The sequence below is a fragment of the Petaurus breviceps genome, unplaced genomic scaffold, assembly GCF_028583685.1.
Source record: "Petaurus breviceps papuanus isolate PSGF00001 unplaced genomic scaffold, PetGlider_PUasm1.0 151, whole genome shotgun sequence".
Lineage (NCBI taxonomy): Eukaryota > Metazoa > Chordata > Mammalia > Diprotodontia > Petauridae > Petaurus > Petaurus breviceps.
Window position 1 is genome coordinate 23,324,244 of NW_027185712.1, and position 21,481 is coordinate 23,345,724.

General features: G+C 38.1%; 1 long non-coding RNA gene across 2 annotated transcripts in view; it reads left to right on the top strand.

Moving 5' to 3' along the window:
• Positions 1-21,481, top strand: part of LOC138152715 (uncharacterized) — a 52,893-nt gene that overhangs the window by 15,454 nt on the left and 15,958 nt on the right. For both annotated transcript variants that reach the window (XR_011166185.1, XR_011166184.1), the window contains exon 2: positions 6,375-6,459. This is a non-coding gene — a long non-coding RNA (uncharacterized lncRNA). The remainder of the gene's footprint in view (positions 1-6,374; positions 6,460-21,481) is intronic.

Here is a 21,481-nt window from a genome sequence, read left to right on the forward strand (position 1 = left end):
TCTGTCTCTCTCTGTCTCTGTTTCTCTGTCACTCTCTCTCTCTTTCATTTTACTGTAAATTTGAGCTTGCCTTTCCTTGGGAACTACTGCTGGGATAATGCACTCTACACTTATGGATAGAATATTATATAGTGTTCTTAATATGATAGTATATTCTTTTGCTAAGGCTAATTATGTCTTTTTTGTGTTCAGTTGTTTCAGTTATGATTGACTCTTCATGATCCTATTTGGGATTTTCTTGGCAAAATACCAGAGTGGTTTATCATTTCCTTCTCACGCTCATTTTGCAGATGAGGAAACTGAGGCAAACAGGGTCAAGTGACTCTCCCAAGGTCACACAGTCAGATCTGAACTCAGGTTTTCCTGACTGCAGACCTGGTGCTCTATCCACTGTGCCACTTGATTATAAATGGGAAACACACTAGTGAGGACTCATATTCTATACAATATTATCAGTACAACTTCATAGTATCACTCCTTGAATATAAAGTGACATTTACTTTCTGGGAGCCCAAGTTAGGAGTGTGAATGAAAGTTGGAGCAATATCAATGGGTGTGTTACAAGAATATACAGGTGGCTGCAGTGCTTGAAAGACCTCAGTTCAAATCTTACTTCTGACACAAAATGGATGTGTGACCTTAGACCATTCATCCATTTGATCTCTCATTCTTCCAGTAAAATCTCTTAAGACGATGTCCAAATACCTACTTCAAACTAGAACAAGCTACACCCTTCCCAAAGCAATAGGCCTTATGAAATATTGCATTTTTAAAACTTCCATCTTCTTATATCCAACACGTCTCCTGTATTTGCCTGATTACACTCTGACTTAAAGATGGGGGGAGGAGGGAAGTCCTGCTGACTTATATTTATATTCCTTGCTAACAAATGAGCAGGTTCTGTTTACTAGTGATGAAAAAATAAGTTCTGTCAACAGTAATGTGTAGTTCACTCCCTCACACATCTCCCAGCTCCTGTTTTATATGAATGCTAGAGGAGAATGATAATATGAGATTATTTGCTTTTCTAGTCAGGCTAATTAAAATTTCTAAGTCTGTGCCTATTCAAGCTAAATAATGTAATTAAAAAGACATTTAGTTATTCACCTGTTCATTACAGCATTGAGAGTAACAAATGTTTTGCCTGAAGTAACAAAATGGCCTCCATTTTTACACTCTTGTTTTCAGAATTTCATACTCATAAGTTTTCTGATAATTTCCCTTTGGGTTGAAATACAAATCAAACAGGGGATATTTGGCATTCGTAGTTGTGCTTTTTATTATGAACTCTAGTACAAAATTAGTAGACAATGTGACCAGCAAGGTCACCAATTGAACCATGAGCTCGAACACTTGAGTTCCAACATTAAAAAGCAACATGACCTTGTGCAAATAATTTACCCTCATCTGCCTTCATTTTTTAACTTTATTCCTAGAGCAGAATGTAAAATAAATGGAGATAATGATTTGCTATCTTTTTTTTTCTGTGAGGAATTTGTGAGATAATGGATTGTAAAGACCTTTTAGTTCCTTGAAAGAAAGGTACTATGTATTTTATCATGTAATATAGGCTGTAATGGGGACTTAATATTACTATTTGAATCTTCAAATGCTATACCTAATCATTTTAGTGTAACTTTGTGATCACAATTCATGGAGGATTTTATTTATTTTTTGCATTTCTTTTGACATTGGGTTTATAAACAAGTTCATTCAAAGTTCAAAGGAAAAGTAAATTTGTCATTTTGAATGACAACCTTAACTAAAAAGACAATGGGGGAAAAACGTAAATAGCTGTAAGGTTACTGTAATGTTTTAAAGGGACAGCAATAAATTGCAAGGACATTTTTATGGAGTTTTTTAACCTCTGGCCTTTGTAGGGGAGAAATCAATAAGATATTAAGAAAATCATGAATTAATGTTTCATATAATGTAGACATCAGTAGGAGGCATGTGGCTTAGATAAATTTCCAAACCAGTAGCTGCCCATCTTGAAACAAAGATACAGCATCAATAACAGCTCTACATGGGAATCATTTTTAATCATTCTCAGTTCACATTAATGGATGACTTTGTGGTATTAAGCTGGCTATTAAAAACTCAATGTTATCTGTAATGTTATGATAAAATCCACAGAGGAAATGAAATCAAAATGAGCTCTTCTACATTAAGTTAACATCACTTCTGTGAAAAGTTGGCATTTCCCAAGGTTTTTCTAAATGATTGCCAAAGTGTCTTAAAGCAATGTAAGGTCATGAAACAATCCTATGTTCGAGGCATCACTCACTTTTCATTTTGGCTCATAAAAAAGATGTGTATCTTAAATTCACATATTTTAAGGTAGGTTTTTTTTTTTTTAAGCAATCAGGGTTAAGTAACTTGCTCAAGGTTACACGGCCAGTTATTCCTGGGTGTGGTGCTAAGTATCTGAGCCCGGATTTGATCCCCAGGTCATCCCGACACTGGAGCCGGTACTCTTACTCGCTGAGCCACCTGGCCACCCCTTTAAGATATGTTTTTGAGGAGTAGATGACTCCTTCTATTCCTGCTAGAGGATATATAGCACTCAGAGAAAAGGCAAATTACCCAAACCTGAACAGGACCAGATACTTCCCATAAAAAAGTGGGGCAAAATGCCAAGATACTGGGTCCTCAGGTTGTTTCCTGGGGTGGTCAGCTACTAGTATTTATTTTCCCTTCCTCTACAATAACAAACTTTATGTTAACTCCTAAAAGACCAGGAAAATGCTTAGTTTCACCACTGGAGAGAAAAATTCCCTACCAATAATTGATCCAAGGGTTTGTGGTTACTGAGGAATAATGTGCTAGCTGAGAGTTGTTCTTTAGTCATTTCAGTTATGGTTTACTCTTCATGACCCCATTTAGGGTTTTCTTAACAAACATATCAAAATGATTTGTCATTTTATTTTTTTTATTTTGCTTTTTGGAGGGGCAATTTGGGTTAAGTGACTTGCCCAAGGTCACACGACTAGCTTTTGTGTTAAGTGTCTGAGACCAGATTTGAACTCAGGTCCTCCTGACTCCCGGGCCGGTGCTCTATTCACTGTGCCACCTAGCCAACCCAGCTCATTTTACAGAGGAGGAACTGAGGCAAACAGGATCAAGTGACTTGCTCAGAGTTATACAACTAGTAAGCTTCAAAGGCCAGATTTGAACTCAGGAAAATGAGTTTTCCTGACTCCAGACCAGGCACTCTGTCCACTGTAACACCTAGCTGCCCCTGCTGAGTGCTATAGCACTATTTCTCCTAGAAACCCAAGAGGACTAGCTGTGTCATTTTGTTCTTTCCCTCTGCCATGCATGTGGTCAAAGTTAATGCTTAAGGATCATCTCCTCTTAGTCATAGCCTATGCGTGCACCTCTTGTGGATGCCTCCTATGTGGGCATGGAAGCTAACAGACTGATTCATAATGGGTCAGGCATAAAAATCCATGACATGCCTCAAACCTTTTGGTTCATCCTCCTAAATAGATTAAATAGGTTTCAGCTCAAGCAGTGTGACTGCAGAGTAGTAGGTAAAATGCTTTGCTTCTCAAGTTCCCTTTTAGAATCCCAGAAGAGCCTATAAACTTGCTAAATTTTGGAAAATAAAGCCATTCAGTTTGTCTACACTGTGCCCCATGTGCATGGCTGTGTAGTAAGCCACAAACTCTAAGACATTCATACCTGGATATTTTGCCCACTCTGAAACATAGCATTTTGGTGTGACTGGATGGCCTGACTTCAAAAGCTTTGGTCAGTATATCTTCTGTCAATGTCACTTCAAATTCCTAGGGATCCCCACCCAGGTGTCTTTCCTTAGGTCTAATTTATCCTAAATTCATCCAGGGTTAGAAACTAAGAAATCTGCTACTTTTTTTTCTTAGCCCAGGCAAATAAATCTATTTCTTAGATGGAAGTCAGTAGATCAGGTGGATAAGGAAGGGGAAATTCATTTCTAAGCATATGCAATAACTGCATGTAACACTTTATTTTAAAAATCTAATACATCACCTTTTAAATATAAATTTGCTAGCTATAAGTATAGTCCAGACATAAGCAGGGAGAAGATTCAAGGCCCTTCCTTTGTAAGGAGAGGGCAAAGAACAAGTAGGAATGATGAGAACCTATTCTACCATGAAACTAATTTCCTAGAATTGGTACAGCATGCAGACAATTAAAACAAGGTATAGCTGGAGAATAGAGTTTTCCCAATGAAAATAAATAAGCAAAAATATTTTAGTTGAGGGCTGAGTCAAAGTAATTGCCTTATATTTTATTGAGAATAAATGAGTAAGAATGATGCTATGGAATTTTTTTTTTAGATGTCCCTACAACTGCCTAGGAAAGCAGACTTCTCCTTCTGCCTCCTCAAGAAGGAAAAAAAAAATTGCTAAATCTCGAATCATAGCTACCAAAATGACTTAGTCAACTAGGAAGTAACCCTGGGAATCAGGAGTCACTCAATCTAATTAGGTGTTACTACCAGGTGTGGCTCAAGGAAAGGAATTGACCTTTGTATCTCTGTGTCCTCATTTGCAGAATGTAGAGTATCAATATTAATTTTACCCAGAGGAATTTTGCAAGGAACAATTTTTCTGCCTAATGATAATAATTAATAGATATAACTGGAAGAGTATAAAAATACAAACTTGCCCATTTGGCATTTATAGACCACCATGATCTTTCCAGGCTGATTATACATTAGTCTCCCTGACAAGCATTCCATACTTTCAAAGTGGCCTGCATGTTGTGCCTTTGTACATGGATGGCAATTCACATCCTGTTTCTGTGCCTTTGGACAAACACACCCCCTGCCCCAACCCCATGCTAAGAATGTTCTCTCTTGCCTTATCTGCACCGCTTGGAGCCCCTAGCTACCCTCAAGGCTCAGCTCCCATACTGCTCCCTTCCCTGATACCTTTCCTGATTCTCTTGATTACTGTGGCCCTATTCCCAACTCCCAAATCATTTTGTAATTATTTTATATATATCCTATGTTGACTTATCTGGAAACATGTATTCCTTAGTAGAATTAAGGAGAGGGGTTATTTTGTTTTTGTTTGCCCGTTGCTTGATTCATAAGATGTAAAGCCATCTACAATTGTCAGTAGGTAGTTTTCATTAAAAGCATTTAGTGCTCATTCAATTTTGGTGCTGTTATGGGAACTGGATTTGAGTTCCTGCCTTTAAAACACTTGCCATTGAAAAGGATGTCATTTATGAAAGACCCATCTCATTGATGTAAATGAACATCACACGAACACTAAACAGCAAGTTATATAAGCTTTTCCAGTGTTTGTATTCAAATAATCAGACCCTGTGACTCAGTCACTATTGATAAGACATTTTATAAGAATCATTAAATGTTAGCTCTTGAAGAAAACTTAGACACCATCTATTACAATCACCTCCTTTTACAAGTGAGGAAGCTAAGAATGGATATGATTTGAATAAGGTCATATAACTATTAAATGACAGAGCTAGGTTTCAAACCTGACTCTCTCCCCTGTTCTACAATGCCAAATCCCAGAGAAGTAAATAGAATACAGTGTTCTTTGTCTCCCCAGTCAAAAAGAAATCACCACTAATTTTTCTTAATTTTTATTTATTTTTTGCTTTTTGGAGGGGGAAGGCAGGGCAATTGGGGTTAAGTGACTTGCCCAAAGTCACACAGCTAATAAGTTTTAAGTGTCTGAGGTCATATTTGAACTAAGGTCCTCCTGATTCCAAGGCCGGTGCTCTATTTGCTGCACCACCTAGCCGCCCCTGAAATCACTACTAATTGAAGAACAAAAATATGCTTTCCCCCCAACATTGACTCCATTTACATTCCACATCCTAAGCTGTTTGGGGTCAGTTTATTTATGGGCAATGGTGTGGGACACACAAGGAGACCATCCCACAATCTTTTATACCCTTGCCTAGAGAAATAAGACCAAGGAAGCTAATTTATCTTTGTTAATTCCTATATGTTACTCAGGGATGGAGTTTACTTTTTTTTTTTAGTTCATATACAATCAAAGTACCAAGTGCATAATAAATATTTGGGCTTTCATCCTATTTATCTATATTATTATTGCTCATGTAATAATGAGGGAAAGATGTAGGCATTGATTGAGAGAAAGCATAAAAAGTGTTGAAAGGCACTATCTGCAAATCTCAATATGCAACCCTCCTGCATGGAGGGTATTGACAAGGCCTGTTTGAAGTTGATTCACCAATCACTTTACTTGAAGGTCTCAGGTTTTGTTTACTAGCTGTTGCTTTTGAAAAAGCAGAAAGAGCGGGGAGGCATTGTGGGTTGGCAACTTGAAGGGAGAGGCAAAGCAGAATGAATACTGACAGTGATTGAATTATGTTGATCCTATCAGCCAAACAGCCATCATCAGCGAAGGAGACCTGGGACCATCAGCTTGTCTCCTGGCAGTGATCACTGCTGTGCCTGACATCAGGAAGGTAATGTTAACTCCATTGCTGAAAGGGGGCTATGAACTATGATCAGAGATTCAGACCCATCAATAGACATCTATTTTCCTGCTTTGCCATAAATGTCAGTGTCCTTAGACCCCTCACTTTGTCAGTGTTCTGTTGAAGGTTAAAGGCCTAGAACTGATTTTATAAGCCCCTTTTGACATATAGTATTTCTTCCCCCCCACACACAAACTCACACATAAGACACCACAGGACCTGATAGAGTGGCTCCATTTGTAATAATTAGACCGGTATGAGTCTGAGATAGGCCAAAGCCCAGAGTTTTTGCCTTTTTTTTCCTTTTAGTAAATGAGTCTTTTATTAATAACACTAAAGATCTGGGGGCCCCCTCTTTGGCATCTGGCATTACACACAATTTTATGTTGGAGAGTGGAAAACTTTCCAAAATGTCAGCATCCAAAAAAAAAAAAAATGACCATGAATAATGTATCCCAGCACAGCTTGGCCAAAGTATTATATGGTCCCTACATTTGTAATTTTCTTCACACTGAATTTGCAGGGAAGTGACACTGATGTGCTCATGTTGTTCATACTTGTTTACAAATAGAAGCAGTTGGGCTTTGAGCTTCAAAATGTGAGTGTCCCCGAGTCTGACGTGACTTGCCTGAAAACCCTGGCGGGGGGAAAAACTGTGCTATGTTAAAAATTCATAAAGAACACTGCTTTCTTATTTCAAGAGTAAGAGGAGCAAAAGGTTTTTTTGCAGTGCCCAGGGAAACAGAAAGTTCAAATATTGCTAAGTCACAGGAACAGATCAGAGTGTGCTATTCACAGTTCTAGCCTAAAAGGCAATTCTTTAGAGTGTCTTGGGTGAGACAATTCAAGGAGAACCGAACCTGAGGAGCCAATTTGCTGAGTTTTGTTCAGTCTGTAGAATGAATGAGTCGTTTGTATTATAGAGTCATGAGCAGTGAGAATTGTGACTAGAACAGGGGGAAAAAGATAAAGATATTTGAACCTATGTACTTCCAAAATATGCCTGAACAGAAACTTTCCCCCATCATCTAGAAACTTCCCATTAAGATATTCATGGATTTTTATACCATCCTACCAATCCTAGATACATTCTTCAATTCTGCCTTCTGACTGCAATGAAGGCCTCTAACAATTACAATAAATGCAATTTATGTTGAATAGGTTTATCAAAGCAGGACTATTTTATTGTTATCAGGAAGCCTCTATCTCCCTAGAAAGCCTCCCCTTCCCTACTCCTACCATCAGCATTTTAGCAAGTTCAAGAACAAAATTGTTTTTCTCTAGGAAACCAAGTAGAAACCCTGTGCTGACTGAGCTTTAAAGCTCTCACTAGGAGGGAACCAAAGTGCAGAGGCAGAAGAACTCCAAGGGCATGAAGTCTGGCAAGCTGAAATTACCCAGAATGTTTTACAAAATGTGTAGCCACTGAAACCGATTCATTTTATGACATTCAAATGCTGCTGGTTAACCCAGGCCCTCCCTGGAGAGTCGGGAGCTGCTTTGGGGATAAACATCTTCTGTGCTCCTGTTCAGCTCAGGACATGCTATTTATTTTGTTTCTTTCCTCTGATTTGATTTAATTAACCCATAAAAGAGATAATCTTGTGGAGGAGACTAGAACAGTGGAGGAAGGAACTCAGATTAGAGGCAACAAAGGCTTTTTGAAAGGCTACTGAGGAAAGGCTTGGACACATTTTTGGCCCATTAGATCCTGCTATTTCACAAGAGGCCATCTATCAGTTATAAAGGTGGACTTCAGGCAAGGTGAGTTTTTGCTTGCACTTTTTTTTGTTTGCTGCACTTTTCCTGCCCAGAAGCAGGTGGCTTTTGATTGTCAATAAGAATATACATAATCTAAACACATTAAAAGCACTATGTACAAGAAGAAGTGTGCACAAGCATATACACACAGCTGAAGCACTGAGCCTCAGAATGTCTTTCTTTAAGGAATTGTGGGTAAAGAAAATTGGGTAGAGAAGAAGCAATTTGGAGACTATGGCCCCAAATAATCATTATTAGACTTTTGTTTATAGGATCCGTGAATTCATTGGTATAGGGAATTACCTATAAGGGACTCTACTTACAAAAGTAAAGTGGATTTTCAGTTATTTGACAGCTTTTGGATCTAGAGAGTTTTCTGAACTAATAAATTATTTTTCCAGGGTCACTACTTGTCATTTAGTCATGTCTGACATTTTGTGATCCCAACAGACCATAGCATGCCAATACTGCCCATGGGGCTTTCTTAGCAATGATATTGTGATGATTTGCCATTTCCTTCTCTGTTGGATTAAGGTAAACAGAGGTTAAGTGATTTGCCCAGACCAGATTTGAACTCAGATCTTCCTGACTCCAGGTCCAGTGTTGCATCTACTGAGCCACCTAAACACCTCACACAATTAGTATAAGTCAGAAACAGGTCTTGAGTCTAAGTCTACCTAACTCTGAGTTTTCTTTCCACTTTGGCATCATATATATGGATTCTTCAATGATAATGAGGTATTTTGTAATTATTCTGAAAGTTAAAATTCACTGTATTTTCATGCCTGGAATATATTCTGAATTAAAATTCATTATTGTTTATTTAAGGGCAGTTAGGTGGTACAGTGGATAGAATGATGGGCCTGGAGTCAGGAAGACTCATCTTCCTGAATTCAAATCTAGCGTCAAACACTAATTAGCTAAATGACCCTGGGCAAGTCATTTAATCCTCATTGCCTCAGTTTCTTCTGTAAAATGATCTGGAGAGGAAAATGGTAAACCACTCCAGTATCTCTGCCAAGAAAACCCCAGAGTTATGAAAAATCAGATGTGACTAAAAAATGACTGAACAAAACTAAGTCGTTGATTTAGTTGTAGAGACACTCAAACACAAATGACATTTAATAGGAGTAACACTTTGACACTGACACCCACTCAGATTCTTTAGCCTTTAAAAAGCAAACTTAAAAAAAAAAAGGTATGTCACATATATATAATGTAATTAAGTGCCAGCCCTTGAACCCAGGGGCTAAAATAAGTCAATGTGCTTTCAAAGGAAATCATAAATTGGGCCCAAGGAGAATTTAATATAATCAACTTCTTTCTTCCACTTCTCACTTATAGATATTAAAAAGGGATGCTACCGTGCTTTCAACCATATGATAAAGAAAATACTGAAGGGGTATAAAATAGAGACCCTGAAGCTCTGATGATTTGGGTTCTAAGGTTGCTGCATCCTTCATTTTTCTTTTCTTTCTTTTTATATTCATTGAAGAGAGGTTTCTTTAAAACTTCTACAACTTACCCTGTGGCACTTCAGAGTGTCAAAATTCCTTCTTATTCCCTGTCCTCTCTTGAAATGCAACAGAATCCAAGGTACTAAACAAGTTAAAATGCTTTTTAATGGGTTTCCCTTTGGACACTTGGGGTCCAAGATTACATCTGGACTTATGACTTCAGTCCTGGAGACATTTATTTATTTATTTATTTTTTGAAGCAATTGGGGTTAAGTAACTTGCTCAAGGTTACACGGCCAGTTATTTCTGGGTGTGGTGCTAAGTATCTGAGCCCGGATTTGATCCAGGTCATCCCGACACTGGAGCCAGTGCTCTTACTTGCTGGAGACCACATTTAAAAAGATTTCCAGAAAAAGGTGAACAAAGTGGCCAGGGGTCTAGAAATTGTATCACATGAAGTATTAAAGAAAATGGGAGTATTTAGCCTAGAGAAGCTCAAAAGAAAGACAAATAAGAAGTTTGTATTTTATGATCTGTAATGTAAAAGATTGAGTTGATTTATTTTATGTTACTCTTTCTTTCAAAAGTATAATCAATGGCTGGAATTGATAGGGAGACAGATTTCAACTTAACATAAGAATTGTCCACCAAAGAAGTGTGACTTATCATGAGGTAGTGAATGCTCTGTCAATAGATATTTTCAAATAAAGTCTAGATGGTCATTTGTCAGCGATAATGTAGAAGTAAGTCTTTTGTTAGGTGGGAGATTTGACTAGATGACCTCTAAGCTACCTTTAGACTCTACCATCCTAGTGATCAATACACATCACAGCCTTCTGGGTAATGCACAAAGACAAATGTTCCTAAGCATTGCCGTGTGGATTGATAGGCTGTGAAAAAGAATTGTGATTAAGAAAATCTGTAACTGGTTTACTATAAGATGCTAATCAAGTCACTTAGCCTATTTATTCTATTAAGCTGCTTTATCTGAAATATTAGAATAATTCAAGCTTCCTTACCTCCAATTCTAGCCACGTCTATGTCTTGGAAATAACCTCATTTATGATTGCCTTGTCTATAGTTGTCTTATTTACTTCACAGGGTGGTTGTAAGGATTGGATGAGATAATATATACAAAGTGCTTTGCAAGTCTTAAAGTGCTATGCTAATTATAGGTATTGCTAATATTTATAGTAGTGGCTTACTTGCATCTCTTTCAATATAGTTCACAAAGAAATCAATATTGCTCGGATAGAAATTCCTCTATTACTATAACTATCCTACTATTTTGGGTGAATCTCCAAAGCTCTACAGATTGTTGCATAAATGAATAAAATGCCTACTTTTTCTAGTTTAATAAACCTATTAGGATATAAATCCATCCTCTCTATGCTCACTGAAAGTATCCTTGTTACAGCTGCAGGAGCAGGCACTTCTATGTTCCTGGGATGTGAACTACACAGCTGTTGCTTGCTTCTGAACTTGCTTTTCTCCAGAAGCATCATTAGGGCTTGTGATACTCCCTACCCTGGAACTCCACTACTAGGAATAGGTCCTCCTTCAATCTACCTTAGATATGTGACCTGAAGCTGGATAGTGAATGAAAATGTTGCCATTTGGCATCTGTTCCTATACCCTATATGAGGTCTCAAAAGGACCTTTATGGGCCTGGTACCTCCTCTTGCTTTGGTCCATAGCCTTTCCCTATGCTAAAGTGGCCCATGACTCCATCCTCAGTGTCTTTAGACCTCTCTGACTATCTCCTTAAGTTGATCTAGACTGTAAAAAAAATTACTCACTGAGTTTTCCTTGGACTTCCCCATCAGAATTTGGTTTGGTATATTTTCTAGTTCTTTTTTGTTTTGTTTCACTGTGCTTTTTTTTTTTTTTTTGGAGGGGGGAGACCAAAGAGATTGAGGTTAAGTGACTTGCCCAAGGTCACATGGCTAGTAAATGTTAAGTGTCTGAGGCCAGATTTGAACTCAGTTCCCCCTGACTCTAGGGTTGTTACTCTATTTGCTGCACCACCTAACCGCCCCTCTACTTCTTTTTTGGAGAAGTTTGGGTGGAGGGGGAGAAGCTCATTATACTTCTTCCTACTTCATCATTTTGACTCCATATCTCACTGTGAAATATGGAGCAAATGGTTATGAGTCCTATCCAGACTTGATCCTTTCTAGGTTTGCAGAGAAACTAGAGCCTCTGTTATTTCCTTGGATGTAACTGTTCTGTCATTCATTAAATTAATGGTGAACAAACTTTGTTCCTCATTTGATTGCAATTGAATTTGAATTTATGGGATTTCTTGCATCCCTGTAGATGAATAGAAATTTCACAAGTCTTCCTTCTTGGGAGATTTTTTTCTTACACTTTTTTTTTTACTTCTCAAGTATCTATAATGAAGCTTTTGCCTTAAGTTAAACTGGTGATTTATTTTCTTTGTGCTGTTTTGTCTCCTTATATGACCTTAACTTTTTCACTCTTGTTTTCAATTGCTGATTAAGTGATGATAGAATTTCTTACAAAATATTGTTTTCTGGAATTATTTTCACATGTTGCTTTTAAAGAGAAAAATTGACATTGATATTTTAATACTTTTATCTTCTGATGCTTTTCTGCAAATCTTCAATAGCTCTCTCAATTAATTTATTCAATGGTAGTGTTTACTATATGTCATTAGGAGTATTCCTTGATAACTCTACCTTTCTTATTATAGCAACAGCTTTTGTTATGCTATTTTACACATGTCTTGAAATGGTTTTAAATTTTCTATCAAGTCGAATTTTCTTTCAGTATGGCTTTAGTGAATACTAGGTTTTATAAATTGTTCTCTTTTGATATATTTGGCTGTTAATTAGATTCAAGACATTAATCTTAAAAGGGAATTTTTAGAATTCCAATTTAAGTATGTCTATCACCTTTTCAGAATTATTTCAGACAGCAAGTGCTGTTTTGTCATCCATTTTTTATTTGGTATGGTTTGTGAAGTTTGCTTTAAATGAAGTTTTTTTAATGACCTCAGAGTATTCACTTTTTCTTTCTTCAGATTTGTATAGCTTTTTTATTTCATCTAATTTCCTTTCATCCAAGCTTTGATATGAAGCTATTTTTATAATTGTCTTGTATTGCAATGGCAATATGCTATTTTGTGACTTGGAGCTGAGGGTATCATTGATATAAACTTCTTGACTCCAGCTGTTGAGACCTATTTCTTGTTTCATTATGATACAGTACAGGCACTTAATGAAAATATTGATGCCTTCAATTTAATTGATGCACATTCATGGTCTGCCCACTTTAATAATCATCACCATGAAGCATTCCCATTGGTTGGAGTCTTAGTGTTTCTGATCCCTTCTGATGTACATTGCCTTCTTGTGACACCAGAACATAAAAGAGGGCCACTTACCTTCATGCCCTCTATTTAAAGCTTATGAGAGAACATTTCAAGCAGATCCATCTTGCATCCTTACACTGTCTCTTCTAGAGTTTCCTCATATTGGTCAAGATGTTAATCTAATCAATGGTGACCTAATTAGTCAGTAATTCTGGATTCCTTACTGACCTCCACAGCTACCACAGTAGTCCCAGGTCATTCAGAACCCCAGCCACACATCATCTTGACTGACATTCCCTTACTTCACACTTTTGTTCCCTTTTGTGACATGGACAATGGGCAAATAATTATTACTCTCAATGAATACTCAAGAAAGTAGATAGCCACACTGGAGGTATGTGCCTTTTATTTTAGTACCTGTTCGTAAAACAAATGATCCCCAGTGAATATCGCTCTTATTCATTGTGGGGTTATTGTCTCCCCCCTGGTGGAACAGTGGAAGTCCCAATAGAAAAGTACATTTTAAAGAAATAATTAGGTAGATTACTATCCAAATATGTTTTCCATATTTTCCTAAATAATAGTAAAAAGTCAAGACCCCAAAAGGATATGGAATTAAATGGTCATGAATCCCAGAGAAATTATAAAGTCTAAAGCTGGGAGCACTGGACTCCCAATGAGGGGTTGGATTTGGTCAGTTTCCTTCCCATCACTGTACAGTGAGGTTTTTTTATATGACTGGAAATTTCCAAGCTTAGGATAAATAACTGCTTTCAACGAGTAGTACAGGGAATTACTACTCAGATTCATATACGTAGGACAAAATGAATTCCAAGGTTTTTTTCAATTCTCAGATGGGGTGGTTTGTATTATTGTTATGAATATTAAAACCAGAGCCTCTGAGAGGTCAGATCCAATCATCTCTGATTTGAGTGATGTCCCAGAGAAAAGTCAAAATCAACCCAAGGGCTTTCATTTCTTTAGGGAGAAATCTAGATTTAATCTGGGAACTTTGAAATGGAACCCTTTGCCTTTCTGTGAAGGGATCATAATTCTCATGGGGGATGGAAGCATCTCTTGTTCTAACCTTCAGTAACCATTGTCATTTTCTAGCCTCTCTTAGCTACCTTGAGGGTTATGCTATAGGTGAAATAGTCTTTGGTGTTGACAGGTATCATTCCCCTGCCAGAATTGAACCCAGTGACTATATCTCTAAGGGGTTTTAACCAAGACAAATGGCTATAAGCTAATAGCTGAAGCATCTATAAAATTTCATATTTATAGGAGACCATCATCCATGATATGGATTTGTGCAGCAGGTAACAAATATATAGATCTACACCATGGGCAATAAATGTAAGGAAATTTTAACTGAACACTAGAACTGGTAAAAAAAAATATTAATAGACTTGAGAAAATTTTAGATATATACATAGATAATAGATCATAAAGGGTCAACAAAGGAAATTCTAACTTTTATGATTAATTCCCAATTTAAAAAAATTAGAGCTTTGCATTTTATCTTCCTGGTTGTCTGAAAAAGCATCTTAGAAACATTTGATAAATAGATCAAGAATCTCTATAAATATAGGGGAGTTGGATTGGAATACCTCAATGAGTCCCCTAGCCTAGAGGTAGGTAGATAAGTGGCATATTGTATAGAATGACAGACCTGGAGTAGAAAAGATGTGAGTTCAAATTCGCCCATGGATGCTAGTTGATAATATGACCCTGGACAAGTCACTTAACCTCTGTCTGCCTCAATTTCCTCAAGTATAAAATGGGAGTGATAATAACACCTCCCTCCCAGGGTTGTTGTGAGAATCAAGTTAAATAATATCTATAAAGCTCTTAGTAAGTGCCTGGCAAATAGTAGGCACCTAATAAAATGCTTGTTTCCCCCTCCCACCCCCCGGACCCTAAACACACATATATATTCCTCCACTATACTGAGCTCCACACTTGAGCTCAGGGTGGAAGGAATCAGTGATTTGGGATGATGCAACAATCCCTTGGTTTGTTGTAGAGTGAGAAAATTTCATTGTGAGGATTGTGTCAGACAGAATCCCCATTCAGTGGTCTTTGTGATAACTTTGGTGCTCTCTCTTTTTACTCTTTCTGGGAGGTGTGGTGTGGAACATCATCTCTCTGGAACATCCCACTGAGTAGGGCCTTTCCCCATTTACACTATTGACTCTAAGTTGCTACTTACACAGGGCAGCTAGAGTGTGGGCTTGCATTGCCTAAGTGACTGAGTCAGGACCTCAGTCTTCTGCTGCTGGTCCTGTTTTGTGTTTCCTTCCCTGAACACAGATGTCTGAAAAACTCTCACAAGAGTGGGACCTTGGGAGTTCAATGAGTTTCTGGATTCCTCAGTCCATGAGAGCTGCACTGTAGGAGGTGACCCCTGTAACTGCCACATTGCTTCTCAGAGAAAAGCATGAATACCCAGAGGAAAATAAGCCCCAGATCTGCCCTGTAGTGGAAGAAGACATAGATTTTGAAGGACCTTGGACAGTATAGATAGAGGAGGAAATGGCAAATCACTCCAGCATCTTTGCCAAGAAAACTCCAAACAGAAGAGTCAAGAGTCAGACATGACTGAACAACAAAGGTTAAATGCCTATTCCAGATTCTAAGAGCTCCATATTTTAATGTTTGAAATAGCAACCTATGAGGAAAATAAAATTGTAGCTTTGCATAACTGTACAATGTTTTAAGTCATTGCTATTGCCATTCATTTAACTGACGGTTATAAGCCTTCAGTGAAATTAAGGGTTGTTTATGTTATAAACATTTTTTTTTGTGTGTAGAGGAAATAAATTGCCTATACTTGATCTAAGTTGCACGTTGTGGGTGTTCTGGTAGCAGCAGTGTCTTCTAAGAGCAAATAGATATTCTTTTTTTTATTTTTCAAATGCTTTATTAACTTTTGATTTACATCATTCATATCTGCAAGATTTTGAGTTACAAATTTTCTCCCTGTTTTTCCCCTACCCACTGCCCCAAAATAGCAGTTCCACAGGATGTCCTCTCCTCCAGTCTGCTCTCTCCCATATTTTCTCCCATACCCCTTTCGACTTTTCCAGTGGATCTCTATGCCCCAGTGTGTGTATATCTTATTTCCCAATTACATGTAAAATATTATTGATAATAGTATATATATACACACATATATATTTGTATATATAAATGTATATGTATATATACATATATATTTAAATATTTGATTTTAAAACTTTGAATTCCAGATTCATTCCCTTCCTCCCTTGTCACCCACCCTTACTGAGAAGATAAGCAGTTCAGTATATATTGTACATGTGATGTGTGGCTAATGCAAAACAATAACATAGTAGATATATTGTAAAAGACTGACTATATTTACCTCATTCCTATCCCACCTCCCACTTGTTCTATTCTCCACTCTGATCCCATCCGTTTTCAAAAGTGGGTGCTTTCAACATCCCTCCCCCCCAGCCTGCCCTCCCTTCTATCATCCCCCCTCTCATCCCCTTCCCCCCCTACTCTCCTGGAGGGTGAGATAACCTATTTAGTGTGTATTTCATGCTCTTCTCAAGCGATGTTCAATGGGAATAAGATTGACCCATTCCCTTTTGCCTTCCTAGTCTTCCCCTCCATTATAACCATTTTCCCTTGCCTCTTCTATATGAGATAGTTTACCCCATTCTGTCTCTCCCCATCTCTTCCCATTATGTTGCTCTCATACCTCTTAGTTTCCCCATTTAAGTATCATCCCTTCCTGTTAAATTGGTCCTGTGCCCTCTATCTATGTATACCTGTAAACATGTATACACACATTCACATATGTATTCATATGCCCATATACCCTCATATATATATATATATATATCTTTCATTCAAATACTGAGAAAAGTTTCATAAGTTACAATTATTGTTTTTCCATGTAGGAATGTTAATAGTTCAACTCTGATAAGTTGCTTATGATTTCTTTTCCCTTTTACCTTCTCATGCATCCCTTGCTTCTTGTATCTGAATGACAAATTTTCTATTCAACTCTGGTTTTTTTCAGCAAGAATGCTTGAAAGTCCTCTATTCCACTGAATGACCATATTGTCCCCTGAAACATGATACTCAGTTTTGCTGGGTAAGTGATTCTTGGTTTTAATCCCAGCTCCTTTGACCTCCAGAATATCATATTCCAAGCCCTTCGATTCCTCAGTGTAGAAGCTGCCAGATTCTGGGTTATCCTGATTTTGTTTCCAGAATATTCGAATTGTTTCTTCCTGGCTACTTGTAATATTCTTTCCTTAATCTGAGAATTCTGGAACTTGGCTATAAAATTCCTAGGAGTTTTCTTTTTGGTATCTTTTTCAGGAGGTGATCAGTGGATTCTTTCAACCTTTATTTTGCCCTGTGGTTCTAAAACATCAGGGCAGTTTTCTGAGAACTTCCTGGAGGATGATTTCTAGGTTCTTACTTTGATCATGGCTTTCAGGTAGTCCAGTAATTTTTAAATGATCTCTCCTGGATCTATTTTCCAGGTCAGTGGTTTTTCCCATGAGATATTTCACATTGCCTTCTATTCTTTCATTTCTTTGGATCTGTTTAACAGCATCTTGATTTCTCATAAAGTCATTAGCTTCCATTTGCTCCAATCTTATTCTGAAGCAATGATTCTCCTCATTGAGCTTTTGAAATTCTTTTTCCATCTGGAAATGCAGCTTTTTAAGGCATTCCTCTCCTCATTGCCTTTGTGAGCCTCCTTTGCCATTTGAGTTAGTCTGTTTTTTAAGGTGGTATTTTCCTCAGTCAGGCTGTTGACTCTCATTTCATAATTTTCTTGCATTGTTCTCATTTCTCCTCCCAATTTTTCCTCTACTTCTCTTGTCTGCTTCTTAAGGTCCTTGATGGCCTGTAACCAGCTCATATTTTCCTTTGAAACTTTTGGTGCAGGAGTTCTGACTTCACTGTCTTCCTCCCGTTCCATGCTTTCCTCCTTTTTGTCCCCAAAATAGGAGTCTAATGTTGGAATCTTCTATCTGCTTTGTTTCCTTTGCCTGGTCATGTCTCCCCTCAGTCCCTTAACCCCTGGGCTTTTTTCCACAGTAAGACTCTGCCACCAGACAGGGGAGATTTCTTCCCAAACACTGGGGTTTTCTCACCTGCCAGAGGTTTTAGATGTGTGCCCTCTCTGAGGTCTCCACACACTTTGACAAGCTGGACACATACTCCAGGACCTCCACCCTAGAATGCAATCCAGATTTAAGAAGGTTAAAGCAAGAGCTATTACCCCTCAGACTAGTGCTTGGTCTCCCTACACTCTGCAGGCCAGGAGCTGAAGCTGTCATGTGGGGCTGGCTGGCTGTGTCAGCATCTCAGGAGCTTCTCTCCCCAGGGGCAAAAGACATGCCCTCCCACTTATGGTGTCCCAAAGTCCAGACTACACTGACCTCTCACTTTGTCCTTCGCATCTGTGTGTTGATAAATCTGGAAGCAGCCACAGCTGCTGCTGATCTGGAGTACCTCCGGCTGGGCAGCTGGTCAGGCCTGCCCTGGGGCTAAAGCCTTGGCATGGGGCTGGGCTAGGCTCTCAGAGCACACTGGCCGATTCTTGGTGGCCTGTAGGTCTGTCCTCAGCAGGGGCTTAGCTTCTCTGTGTCACTTTGTGGGTTCTGCAGCTCCAAAGTTTGCTTAGAGTCCCCTTTGTACATGGATTGGGGAAGGTGGAAGCCAGAGCATCAGGGAGGTCCTGCTTCTACTCCACCATCTTCGCAAATAGATATTCTAATATTGGGTTAGGGGCAATGTTAGACTAGGGCAATGTTAGACTAAGGCAAGTAAATAGTGGCACCTGTTCCTCGAATATAATGGAATTTAAAGCTATAAAGGAACATGACCATCTCTGAGTCCAACATCTTCTTTTTACAGTGGACAAAATTGAGGTCTATATGAAGGAAATGATCTGGCCAAGGTCACACAGACAGCCTGTGCCTGAGCTGCAATCTGAATTCAGACTGACACTAGATACAGTGAGTGCTATCCCTCCTTAACCCCAGTGGAGTCTGGTGTTCATAAATGAACTGTTGGAATTTGAATCCTTAGTGACAACATTAAATGCCTGTGAAAAAAAGATTAGTTCTGTTTATACCTATATTTGTTCTAAACTAGCCTTTTTTAATACTATATATTCAGTAAACTTCTACACTCCTATTATGAGGCCATAAAGAGAGAAGATGGATTTCAGTGATTGAGCAACTTCTGGCAATGCCAGCTCTACTTTCTCATGTCTATTTCTAAGAATGGATCTTTTCTATAATTTACTAGAATTATAATTGACAGAGATTCAATTATTTCTTGAACACATGAACTACAAGGTGCTGAAATGATGGTTTAAAAAATACTCATGTGGGTATATGTATGTTAATTGTCCTAGAGAAAAATCATTAGAAATGGACAATTGAATAACAATTAACTTTTATTTTAAAGATGTAATTAAACATAAGCTTTCTGTGCTCAATTTGAAGTTTCTTTTACATGATAAGTACATCAACTGCATTAATAAAAGCTAACAGGAAGGCAGCTATGTAAGGCTATTCTTGATGCATTTTTCAATGAGTAGCACTCCCAGGAACTAGAAAGAATGCTCTGAGATCCATTCAGATCTTACTTCATATCTTTAGAGAAATGATTCAAGTTCAGAGAGTCATAAAATAAAGATGAATTCCACTCTCAGAGAAAGGCAGAGGGCAAGGGGGTGGGAGGAAGGGTGGGAAGAAGGAGATTCAGCATGGTGTAGTGAAGAGGGAGCTACTCATGGAGTCAGGAACACCTCTCCTCTGATACTCACTAGCTGTGTGAACCTGGGCAAGTCACTTAACCACTATATCTCAGTTTCCTCATCTGTAAAAATGAGAGGATTAATTCAATAGCCTCTAAGGTCTCTTACAGTTTGTAATCTATATCCTGTGATCCCGTGGCCTGGGTCCATGAGACAGGTAAGAGAACAATAACAACCAAAAAAAAATGTGCCACATTCAGTGTCCAAAGGTATTCCCCATCTGAATGGGGCCTACCGCAAATGGTCATCCAACCTCTATTTAAAAACCTGCAATAAAGAGGAGTCTTTTACCTTCAAAGGAATCTCATTTCACTTGCTGACAAATCCAATTAGAAATAGGTTGTGCTTGGATATTTTTTTTCTGACAATATCCAAATTTGCTTCTTTATAATTTCCACCCATTTTTTTTCATTCTGTTCTCTAGAGCCAAATATATTTTTTAAAAAAATAGAGTGATATAGTGATAAGAATAATTTCTCCAGAGTTGGAAGACCTAGGTTCAAATCCCTCCTTTGATGCTTACTAACATGTGACCTTGGACAAGTCATTTAACCTCCCTCACTCTTAGTTTTCCCATCTGAAAATGATGAAGTTGGCCTAGATGATCTCTGAATCCCTTCCACCTCTCACTGAGAGCACTTTATAAACCTTAAAGTGATATTAGTGTTGTTGTTTGTTACCTTGTAATCCCTCTTCTACATGATATCCCACTAATACCCAAAGGATTGGGATATGGGTCTCAGTGTTCACTGAAGAAATGAGAAGTGGCTACTTCTGGTGTATCCTTTAGGGATGGGCAAATAACATAGAGGGAACTTCTCTGTAAAAGCCAGTAAATCCCTCAATCCTGCTGTCCCCCATGAATTCTGGATGATCAACCCAGAGTCTCTCAGACATTAGACTGAGAAATGATTTGCTCTTTTCCAAGCAGTATTAATCAGCTTGATATGCTTCTATAGGGTTAGTGATTATAAATTCTGTGTATTGGATCTCAGATCTGTGAAATGCATGTTGTAAGTTCATTTGCTTAATCATAGGAAGCTAACCAGAGGCCTTTCACCCTTGCTTTTCCTTGTTATGGTGATCAAACCCAGCAAGGTGGAGGTGACTCAATTACATGAAAAGTCACCCAGCTTAGTATTGTACCTCCAGACCACTCTGTCTTGTACAAGAACAGGTGACCACCTACTCAATGCAGTTGCTCCATGCTTTGCCCAATTGAAGAACACTCTGATAATATGCCATTTTTGGTTGATACATCATTTTTGGCCCTCAAAACCAAGGTCTGTCAACCTATGGGATTCTATACTTTGTGTAGCCCCTCTACCATGTTTAGGTATCAAACCTTATCAAATTAAGACATCTCAGGTCATGAGAAAGATCTGAAGTCCACTGAGGTCCATCCACAGTTTATTAAAAGGACCTCCCTTTAATAAAGTGGCATTGACTCAGAGCTTTGCCTCAGTCTCTTTTATTGTAGGTTGGGCCATTTTAAACTTTACAAGACCTAAACCTTTGTTGCAAACATACCTGGCCTCCAGTATACAGCTAACCAATCAATAATGAAATGCCATATTTTATTTTATTATTTATAATAATGGTGTATTGACTAATCTCACAGTATATGCTAACCAA